The 23,776-nt window shown below is 38.5% G+C and overlaps 1 non-coding gene across 1 annotated transcript; it reads right to left on the reverse strand.

Annotated features, from left to right (window-relative positions):
* Positions 1–18,983: 18,983 nt before the first annotated feature.
* Positions 18,984–19,091, reverse strand: LOC148567239 (small nucleolar RNA R71). Its single transcript, XR_015883058.1, has one exon. It is a non-coding gene; the product is annotated as a small nucleolar RNA R71 (small nucleolar RNA).
* Positions 19,092–23,776: the final 4,685 nt, after the last annotated feature.

Raw genomic sequence — 23,776 nt, forward strand, 5'->3', positions numbered from 1 at the left:
GCAACGGCGCCAAAAACTTGGTGCACGAATTGTAAATCACACTTTTCACAACTCGTACCACTAACCAGCAAGTGCACTGGGTCGTCCAAGTAATACCTTACGTGAGTAAGGGTCGATCCCACGGAGATTGTCGACTTGAAGCAAGCTATGGCTATTTTGTAATTCTTATTCAGGAAATCAATGATAAAAGTGATTATATTTATGAAGAGTAAATAGCATAAAATAAATAATACTTGTTATGCAGTAATGGAGAACAGATTGAAGATTTGGAGATGCTCTGTCTTCCGAATCTCTGCTTTCCTACTGTCTTCTTCTTCACGCACGCAGGTCTCCTTCCATGGCAAACTGTATTTTGGTGGATCACCGTTGTCAATGGCTACCATCCGTCCTCTCAGTGAAAATGGTCCAAATGCGCTGTGGTGCACGAATTATGAATCACACTTTTCACAACTCGTACCACTGACCAGCAAGTGCACTGGGTCGTCCAAGTAATACCTTACGTGAGTAAGGGTCGAATCCCACGGAGATTGTTGGTTTGAAGCAATCTATGGTTATCTTGTAAATCTTAGTCAAGAAGTCAATTATGTTTATCAGTTGAATTGCAAATAAACAATAGAGCATGGATTAAAGGTTACTTGTTATGCAGTAATGGAGAATATGTTGGAGTTTTGGAGATGCTTTGTCTTCTGAATCTCTGCTTTCCTCTGTCTTCTTGTTCATGCACGCACGTCCTCCTATGGCAAGCTGTGTGTTGGTGGATCACCGTTGTCAATGGCTACCTTCCATCCTTCCAGTGAAAACTACGCTCACGCGCTCTGTCACAGCACGGCTAATCACCGGTTGGTTCTCGATCCGGTTGGAATAGGATTTACTATCCTTTTGCGTCTGTCACTAACGCCCAGCCTTCAGGAGTTTGAAGCTCATCACAGTCATTCAATCCTTGAATCCTACTCAGAATACCACAGACAAGTTTTAGACTTTCCGGATTCTCATGAATGCCGCCATCAGTTCTAGCTTATACCACGGATATTCTGATTAAGGAATCTAAGAGATACTCATTCAATCGTATATAGAACGGAGGTGGTTGTCAGGCACACGTTCATGATTTGAGGAAGGTGATGAGTGTCACAGATCATCACCTCCATCACAGTTAAGCGCGAATGAACATCTTAGATAGGAACAAGCGTGTTTGAATGGAAAACAAGAAATACTTGCATTAATTCATTGAGACACAGCAGAGCTCCTCACCCCCAACAATGGGGTTTAGAGACTCATGCCGTCAGAGAATACAAGGGTTTGATAAAAAATGTCATGAGATACAAAATAAGTCTCTAAAAGTTGTTTAAATACTAAACTAGTAGCCTAGGGTTACAAAATATGCGTAGACTATGATGGATGATGCAGAGATCCACTTCTGGGGCCCACTTGGTGTGTGCTGGGCTGAGACTTAAGCAATTCACGTGCAGAGGCCATTTGTGGAGTTGAACGCCAGTTTTTATGCCAGTTTGGGCGTTCAACTCCAGCTTTTGATCCTTTTCTGGCGCTGGACCTCAGAATTGGGCAGAGAACTGGCGTTGAACGCCAGTTTACGTCATCTATCCTTGTGCAAAGTATGGACTATTATATATTGCTGGAAAGCCCTGGATGTCTACTTTTCAACGCAATTGGAAGCATGCCATTTCGAGTCCTGTAGCTACAGAAAATCCACTTTGAGTGTAGGGAGGTCAGAATCCAACAGCATCAGCAGTCCTTTTTCAGCCTAAATCAGATTTTTGCTCAGCTCCTTCAATTTCAGCCAGAAAAATATCTGAAATTACAGAAAAACACACAACTCATAGTAAAGTCTAGAAATATGAATTTTTCCTAAAAACTAATAAAAATAGACTAAAAACTAACTAAAACATACTCAAAACTATATGAAATTATCCCCAAAAAGCGTATAAAATATCCGCTCATCACAACACCAAACTTAAACTGTTGCTTGTCCTCAAGCAACTAGATAAATAAAATAGAAGACTAATAGGTTGAGAAGCAATAATATCTCAGAGTTTTTGATTGAAGCTCAGATTCTAATTAGATGAGCGGGGCTAGTAGCTTTTTGCTTCTGAACAGTTTTGGCATCTCACTTTATCCATTGAAGCTCAGAGTGATTGGCATCTATAGGAACTTAGAATTCAGATAGTGTTATTGATTCTCTTAGTTCAGTGTGATGATTCTTGAACACAGCTTCTTTATGAGTCTTGGCTGTGGCCCTAAGCACTTTGTTTTCCAGTATTACCACCGGATACATAAATGCCACAGACACATAACTGGGTGAACCTTTTCAGATTGTGACTCAGCTTTGCTAAAGTCCCCAATTAGAGGTGTCCAGAGTTCTTAAGCACACTCTTCTTTTTGCTTTGGACCTTGACTTTAACCGCTCAGTCTCAAGTTTTCACTTGACACCTTCACGCCACAAGCACATGGTTAGGGACAGCTTGGTTTAGCCGCTTAGACCAGGATTTTAGTCCTTTAGGCCCTCATATCCACTGATGCTCAAAGCCTTGGGATCCTTTTCATTTGCCCTTGCCTTTTGGTTTTAAGGGTCATTGGCTTTTTCTGCTTGCTTTTTCTCTCTCTTCTTTTTTTTTTCTGCAAGCTTTGTTCTTTGCTGCTTTTTCTTGCTTCAAGAATCATTTTTATGATTTTTCAGATTATCAATAACATGTCTCATGTTCATCATTCTTTCAAGAGCCAACATATTTAACAGTCTTAAACAACAAATTCAAAAGACATATGCACTGTTCAAGCATTCATTCAGAAGACAGAAAGCATTGCCACCACATTTAACTAATTAGAATTTCTCTTATTAAAACTCGAAATTTTATTGCCTCTTATTCAAAAGATCTACTACTTTATTCATGTTTGCTGATGATGAGAAAAATAAACTATAGCTTAATTGGAGATAAAATCAAAATAGATACTAATTACTACTATATGACTTCTAAGGTAAAATTTTATAAGGACACTGTCACAGAGTTAAGGCAGAAATTGGAAATTAACAACCTTTATTCTGGGGGCACGGGGGTTCCTCTGATCCTTGGGGTGCTTGGTCCTACAAGAGAAGACTTTTGGCGCTTCAATTCCCTAAAGTCACGCCCCTGCTCCTCTTGTTCTTTAAACATATAGGTCAGCATTTGACTGTGTTCCTTCTGTTCTTTTATTATTTGCTCCATAGCTTCCCGTATCTTGGTAACAGACGTCTCAAGATACTCCTAGTATTCAGCTTGAGGGATCTCTGGGAGGAATTCCTGTGCTCTTTTCTTGATGGGATCCTCCTGTGCTTGTTGTTTTTCCATTGATGCTTTGGTGATTGGCTTTTCAATTAGGATATATTCAGTTATTCCCATCCTTACTCCAGCGTCCTTGCAGAGTAGAGAAATCACGCTTGGATAAGCCAACCTGGCCTCTTTTGAATTTTTGTTAGCAATCTTGTAGAGTTCAGTTGAAATCAGCTGATGAACCTCCACTTCCTTCCCCATCATGATGCAATGGATCATCACTGCTCTTTTAACTGTGACTTCAGAGCGGTTGCTAGTGGACAACAGAGAACGCCCAATGAAGTCCAGCCATCCTCTGGCGAATGGTTTGAGATCCTCTCTCTTGAGTTGATTTGGGACACCCTTTGTGTTGGTGGTCCACCTGGCTCCAGGGATACATATGTCCTCTAGAATCTTATCCAGGTCAATGTCTGCTCTCATCATCCTCCTGTTGAAGGAGTCTGGATCATCCTTTAGTTGAGGTAGCTTTAAGATCTCTCTGATCTTGTCAGGGGTGGTATGAACAATCTTCCCTCTGACCATGGTCCGAAATTCATAGAAGGCAGTTCCAGATAGTTTTTGCTTGTCAGTCTGCCACATATTAGCATAGAACTCCTGGACCATGTTCCTTCCCACTTTCGTTTCAGGATTAGCTAGGACTTCCTAGTTCCTGATTCGAATTTGCTCCTGGATCTCCGGATATTCATCTTCTTTCAGATCGAATCTAACTTCCGGGATCACTGATCTCAGACCCATTACTTTAAGATAATGGTCTGAATGTTCTTTAGATAAGAACTTCCCTTGATTCCAAAGTGGTTTTGGAATGCTCTCTTTCTTGCCTCTTAGAGTGGGTTGTTTTCCTTTAGGAGCCATGATCTTAGTGATCTCGGATAAACACACCAAACTTAGAGGTTTGCTTGTCCTCAAGCAAAAGAAAAGAAAGAAGAGGGGTAGAAGGAGAGCTAGGTGCAATTGTTGATGGAGGAGGAGGGAGGCCGAAACCAAATTTAAAGGGATGGGGGGGTGGGTTTTCGAAAAATTGGAAAAGATAAGATAAGAAGATTGAGTTGAAAAAGATAAGATAGAAGATATAGTTTAATTTTGAAAAGATATGATAGATTTTTGAAAAAGATAAATCTGAAGATAATATGGAGATTTGAAAAAGATATAGATTAGTTGAAAAGATTTTTGAGTGAAAAAGATAGATTTGTTTTCAGAAAAGATTTGAAAAGAGTTGGATTGAATTTGGAAAGATGGATTTTTAGAAATTAAGGATTTTAGAAATCAGGGTTCTTGACATGTTCATGTAAAAATCATGCATTGAAGCAAAAAATTTGAAATTAAAATGGAAATACGTGTGGGAAAAATGAATTTGGCTCCTCCCTATCTTCCTGGCGTTCGAACGCCCAAACACTGCCTGTTTTGGGCGTTCAGCGCCCAATTGCTGCTCTCCTGGGCGTTCAACGCCCAGCTACTGCCATTACTGGCGTTCAACGCCCAGTGGGTGCCCCTTTCTGGCGTTGAACGCCCAGCTGCTACCATCACTGGCGTTCAGCGCCCAGTGGATGCCCATTTTGGGCGTTGAACGCCCAAAATGCTCTTTTACTGGCGTTTTCTTGCCAGTGAGATCTTTTTCTCTGTTTTGTGTGCCGAGGTCTTCTGTAAATGATTATTTACCTTATTATCAATGAACTTTATATAAACAAATAAAAATAGAAATAGGGCAAAATGCTTAGAGGATTGTTGCCCCATGGCTGGGTTGCCTCCCAGCAAGCGCTTCTGTATTGTCTTTAGCTGGACCTTGATGAGCTTTTAATCTAGCTTCAGCCTTGAGCATTCTTGCTCGATGTTGCCTTCAAGATAATGCTTGATTCTCTGTCCATTGACAATGAACTTCTTATCAGAATCAATATCTTGAAGCTCCACATAACCATATGGTGACACACTTGTAATCACGTATGGTCCCCTCCACCGGGATTTCAGTTTCCCGGGGAATAGCCTGAGTCTAGAGTTAAACAACAGGACCTTCTGTCCTGGTTCAAAGATTCTAGATGACAGCTTTCTGTCATGCCATTTTTTTTATTTTTCTTTATAAAGCTTGGCATTTTCGAAAGCTGTGAATCTGAATTCCTCTAGCTCATTTAGCTGGAGCAATCGTTTTTCTCCTGCTAATTTGGCATCAAAGTTTAGGAATCTAGTTGCCCAGTAGGCCTTATGTTCCAGTTCCACGGGCAGGTGACATGCCTTACCATACACGAGTTGGTATGGAGATGTCCCTATGGGGGTCTTGAATGCTGTCCTGTAAGCCCACAGAGCATCATCCAGGCTCCGTGCCCAATCCTTTCTACGGGTATTTACTATCCGTTCCAGGATTCTCTTTAATTCTCTGTTAGAGACTTCATCTTGCCCATTGGTTTGTGGATGATATGGAGTGGCCACCTTGTGGCGAATTCCATACCGAACCATGGCAGAGTAAAGCTGTTTATTGCAGAAGTGAGTGCCCCCATCACTGATTAGTACTCTAGGGACACCAAACCTGCTAAAGATATGTTTCTGGAGGAACTTCAGCACTGTTTTAGTATCATTGGTGGGTGTGGCAATAGCCTCAACCCATTTTGATACATAGTCAACTGCCACCAGAATATAAGTGTTTGAGTATGATGGTGGGAAAGGTCCCATGAAGTCAATTCCCCATACGTCAAACAACTCAATTTCCAAGATTCCTTGTTGAGGCATGGCGTAACCATGAGGCAGATTACCAGCTCTTTGGCAACTGTCACAATTACGTACAAACTCTCGGGAATCTTTATAGAGTGTGGGCCAATAGAAGCCACATTGGAGGACCTTAGTGGCTGTTCGCTCACCTCCGAAATGGCCTCCATATTGAGATCCATGGCAATGCCACCGGATCCTCTGTGCTTCTTCTCTAGGCACACACCTACGGATAATTCCGTCTGCACATCTCTTAAAGAGATAAGGTTCATCCCACAAGTAGTACTTTGCATCAGTAATTAATTTCTTCTTTTGTATCCTGTTGTACTCCTTAGGTATGAACCTTGCAGCTTTATAGTTTGCAATATCGGCAAACCATGGTGCTTCCTGAATGGCGAATAAATGCTCATCAGGAAACGTCTCAGAGATCTCAAGAGAAGGGAGGGACGTCCCTTCCATTGGCTCTATCCGGGACAGGTGATCAGCCACTTGGTTCTCTGTCCCTTTTCTGTCTCTTATTTCTATATCAAACTCTTGCAGAAGCAATACCCATCTGATGAGCCTGGGTTTTGAATCCTGTTTTGTGAGTAGATATTTAAGAGCAGCATGGTCAGTATAGACAATCACTTTTGATCCTACTAAGTATGATCTGAACTTGTCAATGGCGTAAACCACTGCAAGTAGTTCTTTTTCTGTGGTTGTGTAATTTTTCTGGGCATCATTTAGAATGCGACTGGCATAATAAATGACATGCAGAAGCTTGTCATGCCTCTGTCCCAATACTGCACCAATGGCATGATCACTGGCATCACACATCAGCTCAAATGGTAATGTCCAGTCTGGTGCAGAAATGACTGGTGCTGTGACCAGCTTAGCTTTCAGCGTTTCAAACGCCTGTAGGCACTTTGTGTCAAACACAAATGGCGTGTCAGCAGCTAGCAGATTGCTTAGAGGTTTTGCGATTTTTGAAAAATCCTTTATAAACCTCCTATAGAATCCTGCATGCCCCAGAAAGCTTCTGATTGCCTTAACATTGGCAGGTGGTGGTAATTTTTCAATTACCTCTATTTTTGCTTGATCCACCTCTATTCCCTTGTTTGAGATTTTATGCCCAAGAATAATTCCTTCAGTCACCATGAAGTGACACTTTTCCCAGTTTAAAACTAGGTTGGTCTCTTGGCATCTTTTCAGAACAAGTTTTAGGTGATCAAGACAGGAGCTGAATGAGTCTCCGTATACTGAGAAGTCATCCATGAAGACTTCCAGAAATTTTTCCACCATGTCAGAGAAAATAGAGAGCATGCATCTCTGGAAGGTTGCAGGCGCATTACATAGCCCAAATGGCATCCTTCTATAAGCAAACACTCCGGATGGACATGTGAATGCTGTTTTCTCTTGATCCTGGGGATCTACTGCAATCTGGTTATAGCCTGAGTAGCCATCCAGAAAGCAGTAATAATCATGACCTGCTAGTCTTTCTAGCATCTGGTCTATGAATGGTAAAGGAAAATGATCCTTTCTAGTGGCTGTATTGAGCCTTCTGTAGTCAATACACATGCGCCACCCCGTAACTGTTCTTGTAGGAACCAGTTCATTTTTTTCATTATGAATCACTGTCATGCCTCCCTTTTTTGGGACGACTTGAACAGGGCTCACCCAGGGGCTATCAGAAATAGGATAAATAATCCCAGCCTCTAGTAACTTGGTGACCTCTTTCTGCACCACTTCCTTCATGGCTGGATTTAGCCGCCTCTGTGGTTGAACCACTGGTTTGGCATTATACTCCAATAGGATTTTGTGCATGCATCTAGCTGGGCTTATGCCCTTAAGGTCACCTATGGACCACCTAAGAGTTGTCTTGTGTGTCCTTAGCACTTGAATAAGTGCTTCCTCTTACTGTGAATTCAAAGCAGAGCTTATGATCACTGGAAAAGTGTCACCTTCTCCCAGAAATGCATATTTTAAGGATGGTGGTAGTGGCTTGAGCTCGGGTTTAGGAGGTTTTTCCTCTTTCAGAAGAAAGTTCAGAGGCTCTTTCATGTCCCCTGAATCCTCCAAATCAGGCTGAACATCTTTAAAGATGTCTTCCAACTCTGATTCGAGACTCTTAGCCATGTTGATCTCTTCTACCAAAGAGTCAATAAGATCAACTTTCATGCAGTCTGTTGATGTGTCTGGATGCTGCATGGCTTTGACAGCGTTCAACTTGAACTCATCATCGTTGACTCTCAGGGTTATTTCCCCCTGTTGGACGTCAATGAGGGATCGTCCAGTTGCTAGGAAGGGTCTTCCTAGAATGAGAGTAGCACTCTTGTGCTCCTCCATTTCCAGCACAACAAAGTCAGTGGGAAAGGCGAATGGCCCAACTCTGACAATCATGTCCTCAATCACGCCTGATGGGTATTTAGTGGAACCATCAGCAAGTTGGAGACATATCCGGGTTGGTTTAACTTCTTCAGTTAAGCCAAGCTTCCTGATAGTGGATGCAGGTATTAGGTTGATGCTTGCCCCAAGATCGCATAAAGCTGTCTTAGTGCAGTTATCTTCTAATATGCATGGTATCAGAAAACTCCCCGGGTCTTTAAGCTTTTCAGGAAAGCTTTTCAGAATGACTGCACTGCATTCTTCAGTGAGGAGAACTCTTTCTGTTTCTCTCCAATCCTTCTTATGACTCAAGATCTCTTTCATGAACTTGGCATAAGAAGGTATTTGCTCAAGTGCTTCTGCAAATGGAATCTTTATTTCAAGAGTCCTGAGATAATCTGCAAAGCGAGCAAATTGCTTATCCTGCTCCTCTTTCCTAAGTTTTTGAGGATAAGGTATCTTGGCTTTATATTCTTCAACCTTAGTTGCTGCAGGTTTATTGCATACAGAAGTGGTTGAAGAAGCCTTTTTAGAGTTCCAGAGTTAGAAGCTGGAGTGACGTTAGACGCCAGCTCACTGTTTGTTCCTGGCGCCTGAACGCCAGAAATGTGCCCATTTTGGGCGTTCAACGCTGGATCCTGCCCTATTTCTGGCGTTGAACGCCAATCCTGCCTTGTTTCTGGCGTTGAACGCCAGTTGTGGGCATGGTCTGGGCGTTCAGCGCCAGCCTTCCACCAATTTTCTGGCGTTTTAGCGCCAGAATTATTTTTCCCTGGGCTCTTACTGTCCTCAGGTGAATCTTTGGTGGGTTGCTCATTTCTTGACTTTTTGATGCCTTGAGGTGGGGTATTTAATGTTTTCCCACTTCTTAATTGAACTGCTTGGCATTCTTCTGCTATTTGCCTTGATAGCTGCTGCTTTGTTTGCTTAAACTGTTCGTCCATATGTATATTAGCTATCCTTGTCTCTTGTAACCTGTCCTTAAATTCGGCTAGCTGCTTTGTTAGAAAATTCAATTGCTGATTGAATTCAGCAGCTTGTTTTACAGGACTGAGTTCAGCAATTACTGTTTTAACCTCTTCATTCATGGAAGGGTTGCTGCTTAGGTACAGATGCTGATTCCTGGCAACTGTATCAATGAGCTCTTGAGCCTCTTCAATTGTCTTTCTCATGTGGATAGATCCACCAGCTGAGTAATCTAGAGACATCTGAGCTCTTTCTGCAAGCCCATAGTAGAAGATGTCTAACTGAACCCACTCTGAAAACATTTCAGAGGGGCATTTTCGTAGCATCTCTCTGTATCTCTCCCAGGCATCATAAAGATATTCATTATCTCCTTGTTTAAAGCCTTGGATGTCCAGCCTTAGCTGTGTCATCCTTTTTGGAGGGAAATATTGATTCAGGAATTTTTCTGTCAGCTGTTTCCATGTCCTTATGCTGGCCTTAGGTTGGTTATTTAACCACCTCTTAGCTTGATCTTTTACAGCAAATGAAAACAGTAATAGTCTGTAGACATCCTGATCTATTTCCTTATCATGTACTGTGTCAGCAATCTGTAGAAACTGTGCCAGAAACTCTGTAGGTTCTTCCTGTGGAAGACCGGAATACTGGCAACTTTGCTGCACCATGATAATGAGCTGAGGATTCAACTCAAAGCTACTGACTCCAATGGAGGGTATGCAGATGCTACTCCCATATGAAGCAGTAGAGGGGTTAGAATATGACCCCAGAGTCCTCTTGGACTGTTCATTTCCGCTTAGATCCATGATGGAAAAAGGGAGATGATGTAAAATAAAAAAAATATTTTATTTATTTATTTATTAATTTATTTCGAAAAAATAGATCAAAATAGAATAAATAAAAATGAATAAAAGGTTTTCGAAAAAGTGAGGAGAGAGAAAGTGGTTAGGAGATTTTGAAAAAGATATGATGATTTTTGAAAAAGGTTTTAAATTTTGAGATAAAAATCTGAATTTTTAACGGAGAGAGAAAAACAATAAGATAACACAGGATTTAAAATTTTTTAGATCTGAGGTTCCTTATTTTCGAAAAAAAAAATTTTTTTGGGGGGGGGGGGGAAACACCAAGGAACACCAAACTTCAAAATTTTAAGATCAAGACACAAGGAAAAACACCAAACTTAAAATTTTTAGAAAACCAAAATAAATTTTTCGAAAATCAAGGGAAATCAACAGAAAACACCAAACTTAAAGTTTGGCACAAAATTTAATAGAGAAAATATTATTTTTGAAAAAGATTTTAAAAGGAGTGTACCAAACTGCCACGGGCTTAGACTAACGCTCTAGCCAATTGGGCAGTAAAATGTAACACTTGTTTTAAAGATGGATATTTTTAACCAAGAACAATAATAAGAGACTCTAAACCAAAAAAGAAAAATTTTCCTAATCTAAGCAACAAAATAAACCGTCAGTTGTTCAAACACGAACAATCCCCGACAACGACGCCAAAAACTTGGTGCACGAATTATGAATCACACTTTTCACAACTCGTACCACTGACCAGCAAGTGCACTGGGTCGTCCAAGTAATACCTCACGTGAGTAAGGGTCGAATCCCACAGAGATTGTTGGTTTGAAGCAATCTATGGTTATCTTGTAAATCTTAGTCAGGAAGTCAATTATGTTTATCAGTTGAATTGCAAATAAACAATAGAGCATGGATTAAAGGTTACTTGTTATGCAGTAATGGAGAATATGTTGGAGTTTTAGAGATGCTTTGTCTTCTGAATCTCTGCTTTCCTCTGTCTTCTTGTTCACGCACGCACGTCCTCCTATGGCAAGCTGTGTGTTGGTGGATCACCGTTGTCAATGGCTACCTTCCATCCTTCCAGTGAAAACTACGCTCACGCGCTCTGTCACAGCGGCTAATCACCGGTTGGTTCTCGATCCGGTTGGAATAGGATTTACTATCCTTTTGCGTCTGTCACTAACGCCCAGCCTTCAAGAGTTTGAAGCTCGTCACAGTCATTCAATCCTTGAATCCTACTCAGAATACCACAGACAAGGTTTAGACTTTCCAGATTCTCATGAATGCCGCCATCAGTTCTAGCTTATACCACAGAGATTCTGATTAAGGAATCTAAGAGATACTCATTCAATCGTATATAGAACGGAGGTGGTTTTCAGGCACACATTCATGATTTGAGGAAGGTGATGAGTATCACAGATCATCACCTCCATCACAGTTAAGCGTGAATGAACATCTTAGATAGGAACAAGCGTGTTTGAATGGAAAACAGAAATACTTGCATTAATTCATTGAGACACAGCAGAGCTCCTCACCCCCAACAATGGGGTTTAGAGACTCATGCCGTCAGAGAATACAAGGGTTTGATAAAAAATGTCATGAGATACAAAATAAGTCTCTAAAAGTTGTTTAAATACTAAACTAGTAGCCTAGGGTTACAAAATATGCGTAGACTATGATGGATGATGCAGAGATCCACTTCTGGGGCCCACTTGGTGTGTGCTGGGCTGAGACTTAAGCAATTCACGTGCAGAGGCCATTTGTGGAGTTGAACGCCAGTTTTTATGCCAGTTTGGGCGTTCAACTCCAGCTTTTGATCCTTTTCTGGCGCTGGACGCCAGAATTGGGCAGAGAACTGGCGTTGAACGCCAGTTTACGTCGTCTATCCTTGTGCAAAGTATGGACTATTATATATTGCTGGAAAGCCCTGAATGTCTACTTTCCAACGCAATTGGAAGCATGCCATTTCGAGTCCTGTAGCTCCAGAAACTCCAATTTGAGTGCAGGGAGGTCAGAATCCAACAGCATCAGCAGTCCTTTTTCAGCCTAAATCAGATTTTTGCTCAGCTCCTTCAATTTCAGCCAGAAAAATACCTGAAATTACAGAAAAATACACAACTCATAGTAAAGTCCAGAAATATGAATTTTTCCTAAAAACTAATAAAAATAGACTAAAAACTAACTAAAACATACTCAAAACTATATGAAATTATCCCCAAAAAGCGTATAAAATATCCGCTCATCACGCTGTCACCGCACGGCTAATCATCTGTCAGTTCTCACTCATGTTGGAATAGGATCCATTGATCCTTTTGCGTCTGTCACTAAGCTCGTCACAGTCATTCTATCCCAGATCCTACTCAGAATACCACAGACAAGTTTTAGACTTTCCGGATCTCAGGAATGGCTGCCAATAATCCTATACTATACCACGAAGACTCTGATCATGAACCAAGAGGCTAAGAGATACACACTCAGTCTAAGGTAGAATAGAAGTGGTTGTCAGGCACGCGTTCATAGATTGAGAATGATGATGAGTGTCACGGATCATCACAGTCATCACGGTTAAGTACAAGCGAGTATCTTAGAACAGAAACAAGCGTGATTGAATGAAATAACAGTAGTAATTGCATTAATTCATCGAAACACAGCAGAGTTCCTCACCCCCAACCATGGGGTTTAGAGACTCATGCCGTCAGAAATACAATATGAAACGTGTAAAATGTCATGAGGTACATAGTAAGTCTCTAAAAGTTGTTTAAATACTAAACTAGTAACCTACGTTTATAGAAAATGAGTAAACTACGATAGATAGTGCAGAAATCCACTTCCGGGCCCACTTGGTGTGTGCTGGGATTGAGACTTGAGCTTTACACGTGCCTAGGCTGTTTCTGGAGTTAAACGCCAGGTTGTAACCTGTTTTGGGCGTTTAACTCCAACTTGTAACCTGTTTCTGGCGTTTAACGCCAGAATGGAACATGGAACTGGCGTTAAACGCCAGTTTACGTCATTTATCTTTGAGCAAAGTATGGACTATTATATATTGCTGGAAAGCCCTGGATGTCTACTTTTTAACGCAATTGAGAGCACGCAAATTGGGCTTCTGTAACTCCAGAAAATCCATTTCGAGTGCAGGGAGGTCAGAATCCAACAGCATCTGCAATCCTTTTTCAGCCTCTGAATAAGATTTTTGCTCAGGTCCCTCAATTTCAGCCAAAAATTACCTGAAATCACAGAAAAACACACAAACTCATAGTAAAGTCCAGAATTATGATTTTTATTTAAAAACTAATAAAAATATAATAAAAAGTGACTAAAACATATTAAAAACTACCTAAAAATAATGCAAAAAATCGTATAAATTATCCGCTCATCACCTACCCGCTCCCGACATTACCCAAGCACAAGTCTCAGATATGGCTTTCCAGATGCATACAGTGTGCATATAAGTCTTATGGCTAGGCCGCATACAGTGTGATTTTTAAATGTATTTCAATATGCTTACATCTGAAAAACAGTTCTCAGTGTGTAGGCGTCCCCACTTTACATTTGGCACTAAGGCCCAAACAAGGTCGCATCTGCTCTCCTATGGCAGACAGTCTTTTAAAGCTTTTCTTTATCTTTGCCCTCTGCTCTCCTGTGGCAGAGATCCTTTTAGTTAATATATTCTTTTATTCCCGCTCTTTGCTCTCTTGTGGCAGAGGTTCTTTAGATTCTTTTAATATTTTCTCTCTACTCTTCTGTGGTAGAGGTTCTTTAATATTTTTATTTTCCTTTCTTTTCTTTCTTATCATTCCATAATATAATTTTTCTTCGCATTATTCCCTCGCCTTTCCCTAACTGTCTTGTGGAAAAGAATTATAAAGTACTTTAATTAAGTTTGCATTCTCTAATGCTTTTAAGATCACTCTGTTTGCTCTTCTCTAACTTATAATAATATTAATAATATCTCTACTATTTAATATTCGTAATAAAATATTAAGAATAATGTAAATAGAATAATTTAAATGGTAAATAAATAATATTTATATCTTTTCTTAAAAACTTAGCTTCGTAAAGCTTTTAGTCCTAAACTCGTATTACCTATGTTTTAAACTTCAAACTTTTAAATACTTCACCTTTAACCCAATATTTTTATAAAATTATATTTGAAACTCCACTTATCTCAATATTTATAAAAGTAACCCTGATCTTTTTACAAAATATCCATTTTACCCCTATACTTTATTTATTATCCAAAATATCCAAAAACTTATATAATTACAAATTTTACCTCGATTTTTATCTACAAATACAATGTTATCCTACAAAAATAAAGTTTAAATACTAATCTTCCTCTTACACCAAAACCGAAACCCTTAGCCCTTTTCTTTCAAAATATTACTTGTATTTTAATTTGTTTTCGAGTTTTTTGGTTACCGGTTCTTCGTAACTTTTAATATTTTCTCTTGGTCATCAAACCTCACCAAATTTATCTCAAAATATCACACCACAACAGCCCCAAATTCACCAAAATACCCCAGGTGACTGTTCATACATAGCCAACCTAAAATCTCAAGCAAACAACAATAATTCAACATAAACTTAACCAAACTCAAATAGTAATCAATCAAACCAACATTCACTCATCTAATTCATATTTAATTATTATAAAATTATTAAACCCTATCTCTGTATGAAATCAAAATACTCGAGGCTCCAGAGAAGCTTTCTGACCGAGCTGCTGAAGAAGAGAACGTCAGAAATCGTTTGTACCTCCTAGAACTCCAATTGGCTGAACTCAAGGGGAAGAGGAGATATGTCACCGTCAACTTCTACCGGACAAAATTAACGCCAACTTATAGAGGAAGAGTATATGAATACTTTTATTGAATTACATTTTTTATTGGAGTTACGGATCGCAAGAAATCGAAACTGAAAGCTCAGGAGTTTTCAAGGTTTTTCTCTTCTCTCTTGGTCACTCCTTTCTCTTATTGTTCGGTGGTTAAGGAAAAATAAATGAAGCATAGATGATGATTAATGGAAGCAAGGAAAAAAGTGTCATCTCTCTATATATAATAGGAAAGCAGTACATGGCTCTGATGAGTGGATAATTTATACGCTTTTTGGCATTGTTTTTACACATTTTTCAATATAATTTAATTAGTTTTTAGTATATTTTTATTAGTTTTTAATTAAAATTTATATTTCTGGACTTTACAATGAGTTTGTGTGTTTTTCTATGATTTCATGTATTTTCTGGCTGAAATTGAGGGACTTGAGCAAAAATCAGATTCAGAGGTTGAAGAAAGACTGCAGATGCTGTTGGATTCTGACCTCCCTACACTCAAAGTGGATTTTCTGGAGCTACAGAACTTTAAATGGCGCGCTTTCAATTGTGTTGAAAAGTAGACATCCAGATCTTTCCAGAAATATATAATAGTCCATGATTTACCCGAGTTTAGATGATGCAAACTGGCGTTCAATGCCAGTTCCATGCTGCATTCTAGAGTTAAACGCCAGAAACAAGTTGCAAAGTGGAGTTAAACGCCAGAAACAGGTTACAAACTGGCGTTCAACTCCAAGAAAAGCCTCTACACGTGTAAAGCTCAATGCTCAGCCCAAGCACACACCAAGTGGGCCCCAGAAGTGGATTTCTGCATCATTTACTCATTTCTGTAAACCCTAGTAACTAGTTTAGTATAAATAGGACTTTTTACTATTGTATTTACATCTTCGGATCAGATCTTTGATCAGTTTTATGCTATCTTAGACCTTTATGGGGGCTGGCCATTCGGCCATGCCTGGACCTTCATCACTTATGTATTTTCAACGGTAGAGTTTCTACACACCATAGATTGAGGTGTGGAGCTCTGCTGTTCCTCATGAATTAATGCAAAGTACTATTATTTTTCTATTCAATTCAAGCTTATTCCTATTTAAGATATTCATTCGTACCCAAGAACATGATGAATGTAATGATTATGTGACGCTCATCATCATTCTCACTTATGAACGCGTGCCTGACAAACACTTCCGTTCTACATGCAAACAAGCTAGAATGAATATCTCTTAGATATCTAGTACAGAGGACCGAGTCCGAGATATTAGAATCTTCGTGGTATAAGTTAGAACCCATGGACGGCCATTCCTGATATCTGAAAAGTCTAAACCTTGTCTGTGGCATTCCGAGTAGGATTTGGGAAGGGATGGCTGTGACGAGCTTCAAAGTCGCGAGTGCTGGGCATAGTGACAGACGCAAAAGGATAGTAAATCCTATTCCAGTATGATCAAAAACCGACAGATGATTAGCCATGCAGTGACAGCGCATTGGACCATTTTTACAGAGAGGATGGGATGTAGCCATTGACAACGGTGATGCCCTACATAAAGCTTGCCATGGAAAGGAGTAGGAATGATTGGATGAAGATAGCAGGAAAGCAGAGGTTTAGGAGGAACGAAAGCATCTCTATACGCTTATCTGAAATTCTCACCAATGAATTACATAAGTATCTCTATCCCAGTTTATATTTTATTTATGTTTTTATTATCAATTCACTATACCCATTTGAATCCGCCTGACTGAGATTTACAAGGTGACCATAGCTTGCTTCAGGCCGACAATCTCCGTGGGATTGACCCTTACTCACGTAAGGTTTATTACTTGGACGACCCAATGCACTTGCTGGTTAGTAGTGCGAAGTTGTGATAAAAAGTTGAGATTACAATTGTGTGTACCAAGTTGTTGGCACCGTTGATGATCACAATTTCGTGCACCAAGTTTTTGGCGCCGTTACCGGGGATTGTTCGAGTTTGGACAACTGACGGTTCGTCTTGTTGCTCAGATTAGGTAATTTTATTTTATTTATTAAGCTTTTTATTTGTTATTTTCGAAAAATACAAAAAAATTTCTCTTCTTTTTCGTTTTTCCCAAAATAATTTTCAAAAAATCTAAAAAAAAAATTAATAAAATCATAAAATCAAAAATAATTTTGTGTTTCTTGTTTGAGTCTTGTGTCAAATTTTTAGTTTGGTGTTAATTGCATCTTTTTAATTTTCTTAAAATTTTCGAAAACTCATGCATTTGTTCTTCATGATCTTCAAGTTGTTCTTGACAAGTCTTCTTGTTTGATCTTCATATTTTCTTGTTTTGTGTCTTTTCTTGTTTTTCATATGCATTCTTGAATTATTAGTGTCTAGAGAATAAAAATTTTTAAGTTTAGTGTCTTGCATGTTTTTCTTTTCCTAAAAATTTTTTCAAAAATACATACTTGATGTTCATCATGATCTTCAAAGTGTTCTTGGTGTTCATCTTTGCATTCAAAGTGTTCTTGCATGTTTCCCTTGTTTTGATCCAAAAATTTTCATGCATTTAGTCTTTTTGATGTTTTTCTCTTTCATCATTAAAAATTCAAAAATCAAAAAAATATCTTTCCCTTTTTCACTCATAAAATTTGAAAAATTTGAGTTGACTTTTTCAAAAATTTTTAAAAATCTTGTTATTTCTTATGAGTCAAATCAAATTTTCAATTTCAAAATTCTATCTTTTTCAAATCTTTTTCAAAAATCAAATCTTTTTCATTTTTCTTTTATGATTTTCGAAAATTTCAAAATTGATTTTCAAAAATCTTTTTCTTATTTTTATTTTATATTTTCGAAATTAATACTAACAATTAATGTGATTGATTTAAAAATGTTAAGTTTGTTACTTGCCTAGTAAGAAAAGTTCAATCTTTAAATTTTAAAATCATATCTTTTTAGTTTCTTGTTAGTCAAGTAATCAACTTTAATTTTCAAAATTAAATCTTTTTAATTTCCTTTTCAAATCCTTTTCAAAATGATTTTCAATCATATCTCTCAATCATATCTTTTTCAAAATCTTTTCTAACTTCTTATCTTTTTCAAAAACAATTTTCAAATCTTTTTCAATCAATCTTATCTTTTTGTTTCAATCATATCTTTTTCAAAACTACCTAACTAATTATCTCTCTAATTTTTGAAAATCCCTTCCCTCTTTTTCAAAATTCCTTTTTTTTATTTAACTAATTGTTTTAATTTTTAATTTAATGTGATTTCAATTTTAATTTTCAAAATTTAACTTTAAATTTTATTTTTAATTCAATTAATTTTCGAAATTCCCTCTCTCTCATCTCCTTCTAATTATTTATTTATTTACTAACACTTCTCTTCATCTCAAAATTCGAACCCTCTCTTCCTCTTGGTGTTCGAATTTCTCTTCTTCTATTCTTCTATTCTTATGCTCACATACAGGAATCTCTATACTGTGACATAGAGGATTCTATATTTTCTTTTCTGTTTTCTTCTTTTTCATATGAGCAGGAACAAGGATAAGAACATTCTTGTTGAAGCTGATCCTGAACTTGAAAGAACTCTGAAGAGGAAGCTAAGGGAAGCCAAAGCACAACTCTCTGGAGAAAATCTAACAGAAATTTTCGAAAAAGAAGAAAACATGGCCGAAAATAATAACAATGCAAGGAAGATGCTTGGTGACTTTACTGCACCAAATTCCAATTTACATGGAAGAAGCATCTCAATTCCTGTCATTGGAGCAAACAACTTTGAGCTTAAATCTCAATTAGTTTCTCTGATGCAACAGAACTGCAAGTTCCATGGACTTCCATCCGAAGATCCTTTTCAGTTCTTAACTGAATTCTTACAGATCTGTGATACTGTTAAGACCAATGGGGTTGATCCCGAGGTCTACAGGCTTATGCTTTTCCCATTTGCTGTAAGAGACAGAGCTAGAATATGGTTGGACTCTCAACCTAAAGACATCCTGAACTCTTGGGATAAGCTGGTCATGGCTTTCTTAGCCAAGTTCTTTCCTCCTCAAAAGCTTAGTAAGCTTAGAGTGGATGTTCAAACCTTCAGACAAAAGGAAGGTGAATCCCTCTATGAAGCTTGGGAGAGATACAAGGAACTGACCAAAAGGTGTCCTTCTGACATGCTTTCAAAATGGACCATCCTGGATATCTTCTATGATGGTCTGTCTGAACTATCAAAATATCACTGGACCATTCTGCAGGTGGATCCATTCACCTAAAGAAAATGCCTGCAGAAGCTCAAGAACTCATTGACATGGTTGCAAATAACCAGTTCATGTACACTTCTGAAAGGAATCCTGCGAATAATGGGACGCCTATGAGGAAGGGAGTTCTTGAAATTGATACTCTGAATGCCATATTGGCTCAAAATAAAATATTGACTCAGCAAGTCAATATGATCTCTCAGAGTCTGAATGGATTGAAGGAATCATCCAACAGTACTAAAGAGGGATCTTCTGAAGAAGAAGCTTATGATCCTAAGAACCCTGCAATAGCAGAGGTGAATTACATGGGTGAACCTTATGGAAACACCTATAACCCCTCATGGAGAAATCATCCAAATTTCTCATGGAAGGATCAACAAAAGCCTCAACAAGGCTTTAATAATGGTGGAAGAAACAGGTTTAACAATAGTAAACCTTTTCCATCATCCACTCAGCAACAGACAGAGAATTTTGAGTAGAATCTATCTAGCTTGGCAAATATAGTCTCTGATCTATCTAAGGCCACTTTGAGTTTCATGAATGAAACAAGGTCCTCCATTAGAAATTTGGAGGCACAAGTGGGCCAGCTGAGTAAAAGAGTCACTGAAATCCCTCCTAGTACTCTCCCAAGCAATACAGAAGAGAATCCAAAGAGAGAGTGCAAGGCCATAGATTTAACCATCATGGCTGAACCTACAAGGGAGGGAGAGGACGTGAATCCCAGTGAGGAAGACCTCCTAGGACGCTCAGTGATCAATAAGGAGTTCCTCAATAAGGACCTAAAGGAATCTGAGGCTCGCCTAGAGACCATAGAGATTCCATTAAACCTTCTTCTGCCCTTCATAAGCTCTGATGAGTACTCTTCTTCTGAAGAGAATGAAGACATTACTGAAGAGCAAGTTGTCAAGTACATTGGTGCAATCATGAAGCTGAATGCCAAATTATTTGGTAATGAGACTTGGGAAGATGAACCTCCCTTGCTCACCAATGAACTGAATGCATTGGATAGGCAGAAATTACCTCAAAAGAAATAGGATCCTGGTAAATTCCTAATTCCCTGTAACATAGGCACCATGAACTTTGAGAAAGCTCTGTGTGACCTGGGGTCAGGAATAAACTTAATGCCACTCTCTGTAATAGAGAAACTTGGGATCTTTGAGGTGCATGCTGCTAGAATCTCATTAGAGATGGCAGACAACTCAAGAAAAAAGGCTTATGGACTAGTAGAGGACGTGTTAGTAAAGGTTGAAGGCCTTTACATCCCTGCTGATTTCATAATCCTAGACACTGGGAAGGATGAGGATGAATCCATCATCCTTGGAAGACCCTTCCTAGCCACAGCAAGAGCTGTGATTGATGTGGACAGAGGAGAATTGATCCTTCAACTGAATGAGGATAACCTTGTGTTTAAAACTCAAGGATCTCCTTCTGTAACCATGGAGAGGAAGCATGAAAAGCTTCTCTCACTGTAGAGTCAATCAAAGCCCCCACATTCAAACTCTAAGTTTGGTGTTGGGAGGCCACAACCAAACTCTAAGTTTGCTGTTGAACCCCCACATTCAAACTCTAAGTTTGGTGTTGGGAGGTTCCAACCTTGCTCTGATTATCTGTGAGGCTCCATGGGAGCTCACTGTCAAGCTATTGACATTAAAGAAGCGCTTGTTGGGAGGCAACCCAATGTTATTTAATCATATCTATTTTATTTTCTCTTTGTTATTTCATGTTTTATTAGGTTGATGATCATGTGGAGTCACAAAAACTACTGAAAAATCAAAAATAAAATGAAAAAAATAGCATTAAAAATAGCACACCCTGGAGGAGAGCAGTCTGGCGTTTAAACGCTAAAAACAAGCATCTGTCTGGCGTTTAACGCCAGAAACAGGCACCAAGCTGGCGTTTAACGCCAGAAACAAGCATCTACCTGGCGTTAAACGCCAGAAACAAGCTACAATTGGGCGTTTAACGCCAGAAACAGGCAGCAGTCTGGCGTTAAACGCCAGGATTGCACAGCAAGGGCGTTTTACACGCCTAAATGGAGCAGGGATGTTAAGTCCTTGACCCCACAGGATCTCCTCAGGATCTGTGGACCCCACAGTATCCCCACATTTTCTTCTCTCCTCTTCACACCTTTTCATAACTCTCTTCCCCAAATAACTTTCACCAATCACGTCAATCACTCTTTCCCATCACCTCTTCACCACTCACATCCACCCTCTCTTCCCCATAAACCCTACCTACCTTCAAAATTCAAACTAATTTCCCTCCCAAACCCAACCTTAATGGCCGAACCCTACACACCCCCTCACTCCTATATAAACCCCTCACTTCTATATAAACCCCTCACTCCTTCTTCATTTTCACACAACACAACCCTCTCTTCTTCTCCTTGGCCGAATACATCTTCTTCCCCTATCTCCTCCATTTTCTTCTTCTTCTACTACTTTCTTTCTTCTTTTGCTCGGGGACGAGCAAACATTTTAAGTTTGGTGTGGTAAAAAGCATTGCTTTTTGTTTTTCCATAACTATTAATGGCACCTAAGGCCAGAGAAATCTCAAAAAAGAGGAAAGAGAAGACAATTGCTTCCACCTCTGAGTCATGAGAGATGGAGAGATTCATCTTAAGGGTCCATAGCTCAGTAGTAGAGCATTTGACTGCACATCAAGAGATCAGGGACCTCAACAAGAGCATGAGAAAATTCCTTACCATGAAATCCCTGAGATGCCTCAAGGGATACACTTTCCTCCACAAAACTATTGGGAGCAAATCAACACCTCCCTAGGAGAATTAAGTTCCAACATGGGACAATTAAGGGTGGAGCATCAAGAGCACTCCATCATCCTTTATGAGATTAGAGAAGATCAAAGAGCTATGAGGGAGGAGCAACAAAGACAAGGAAGAGACATAGAGGAGCTCAAAAGCACCATTGGTCCTTCAAGAAGAGGAAGACGCCACCCTCACTAAGGTGGACTCAATCCTTAATCTCCTTGTCTATTTATTTTCTGTTTTCGGTTTCCATGCTTCATGTTTAACCGTGTTTGTATCTTTACTAGATGATCATTAGTGTTTAACTGTCTATGTCTTAAAGCTATGAATGTCCTATGACTCCATCACCTCTCTTAAATGAAAAATATTTTAATTACAAAAGAACAAGAAATACAGGGTTTCGAATTCATCCTTGAAACTAGTTTAATTATTTTGATATGATGACAACACTTTTTGTTTCTGAATGAATGCTTGAACAGTGCATATGTCTTTTGAAGTTGATGTTTATGAATGTTAAATATGTTGGCTCTTGAAAGAATGATGAACAGGAGAAATGTTATTTGATAATCTGAAAAATCATAAAAATGATTCTTGAAGCAAGAAAAAGCAGTGAATACAAAAGCTTGCAGAAAAAAAAAGAAAAGAAAAAAAATAGCGAAAAAAAAAAGAAAAAAAAAGCTAGCAGAAAAAGCAAAAAGCTCTTTAAACCAAAAGGCAAGAGCAAAAAGCCAATAACCCTTAAAACCAAAAGGCAAGGGTAAATAAAAAGGATTCAAGGCTTTGAGCATCAGTGGATAGGAGGGCCTAAAGGAATAAAATCCTGGCCTAACACTACAAGAAAAAGGCGTATTTGTAACAAAAAAATTTGTTACAAAACGTCGAAATTTTGAAACAAAAGTTTTTTGTAACAAAAAAAGGGACCGTTGCAGTAAGTCCCGTTACAAAAATTTTTTGTAACGAAAAATGGAACTGTTACAATTCAATATGATGTTTTGTAACAATTTTTTCTGATACAAAAAACCAGAAGCCGTTACAAAAGTGATAACAAATTTTGATCTTCAAGGTATTTTTCGTGACAATCTATTTTTCCTATCAAAAAAATTTGTTACAAAATATAACTTGATTTTGTAACATTTTTTTTCTTTAGTTACAAAAGTAAAATAATTATTTTGTAACATTTTTTTTAATTAACTAATATATTAACTATTTTATTAAGCAAATTTACATTTATATAATATGTAAAAACATACATAATTCAAACATGCCTCATTTAGCTAAAATTGTTTTAAAACAAAATATTAGTGAGTACATTGATTAGTTCTACAAGTTATATGTCTTGCACAAGTTCAACCAAAAGTTAAAAGTTCTAACATAGATTAGTGTCTCTATGAATCAAAATATTTTTGAGCCCTCAAAGTAGCATGTGGTCACCATTTCAGCACTCCTATAAATAAGAAAATTCGAAACAAAAAGTTAGGTGCATAGTCAAAAGAAATATCTTGAGGCAATCAGAAATCATGTAGCAAACAAGTGTCTATTTTGACACAGAAATTCGTCAAATAGAACTTGTTTGCTCAAACAACACAATGCACTTTAATTGAGCAACCAAATAGGACAACAACCAAATAGTGAATAACAAAACCCAAGCTTCCAGCTTCCAACAACCAAAATAGTGAAGCACTTAACCGGATAATCAATCAATTGAGCTTAGCAACAGTTGAAAACCAAAAGTAATTAAATACCAACTCAATCAATTAATAGAATCAAATATGAATATTGAAAAACAGCTTAAGATAAATTTTGGCAGCATTTCAGCAGTAAATTTGCCTATTTCACAATTTCA

This window comes from Arachis ipaensis, chromosome B4 (genome assembly GCF_059453495.1).
Source record: "Arachis ipaensis isolate K30076 ecotype BB chromosome B4, ASM5945349v1, whole genome shotgun sequence".
Lineage (NCBI taxonomy): Eukaryota > Viridiplantae > Streptophyta > Magnoliopsida > Fabales > Fabaceae > Arachis > Arachis ipaensis.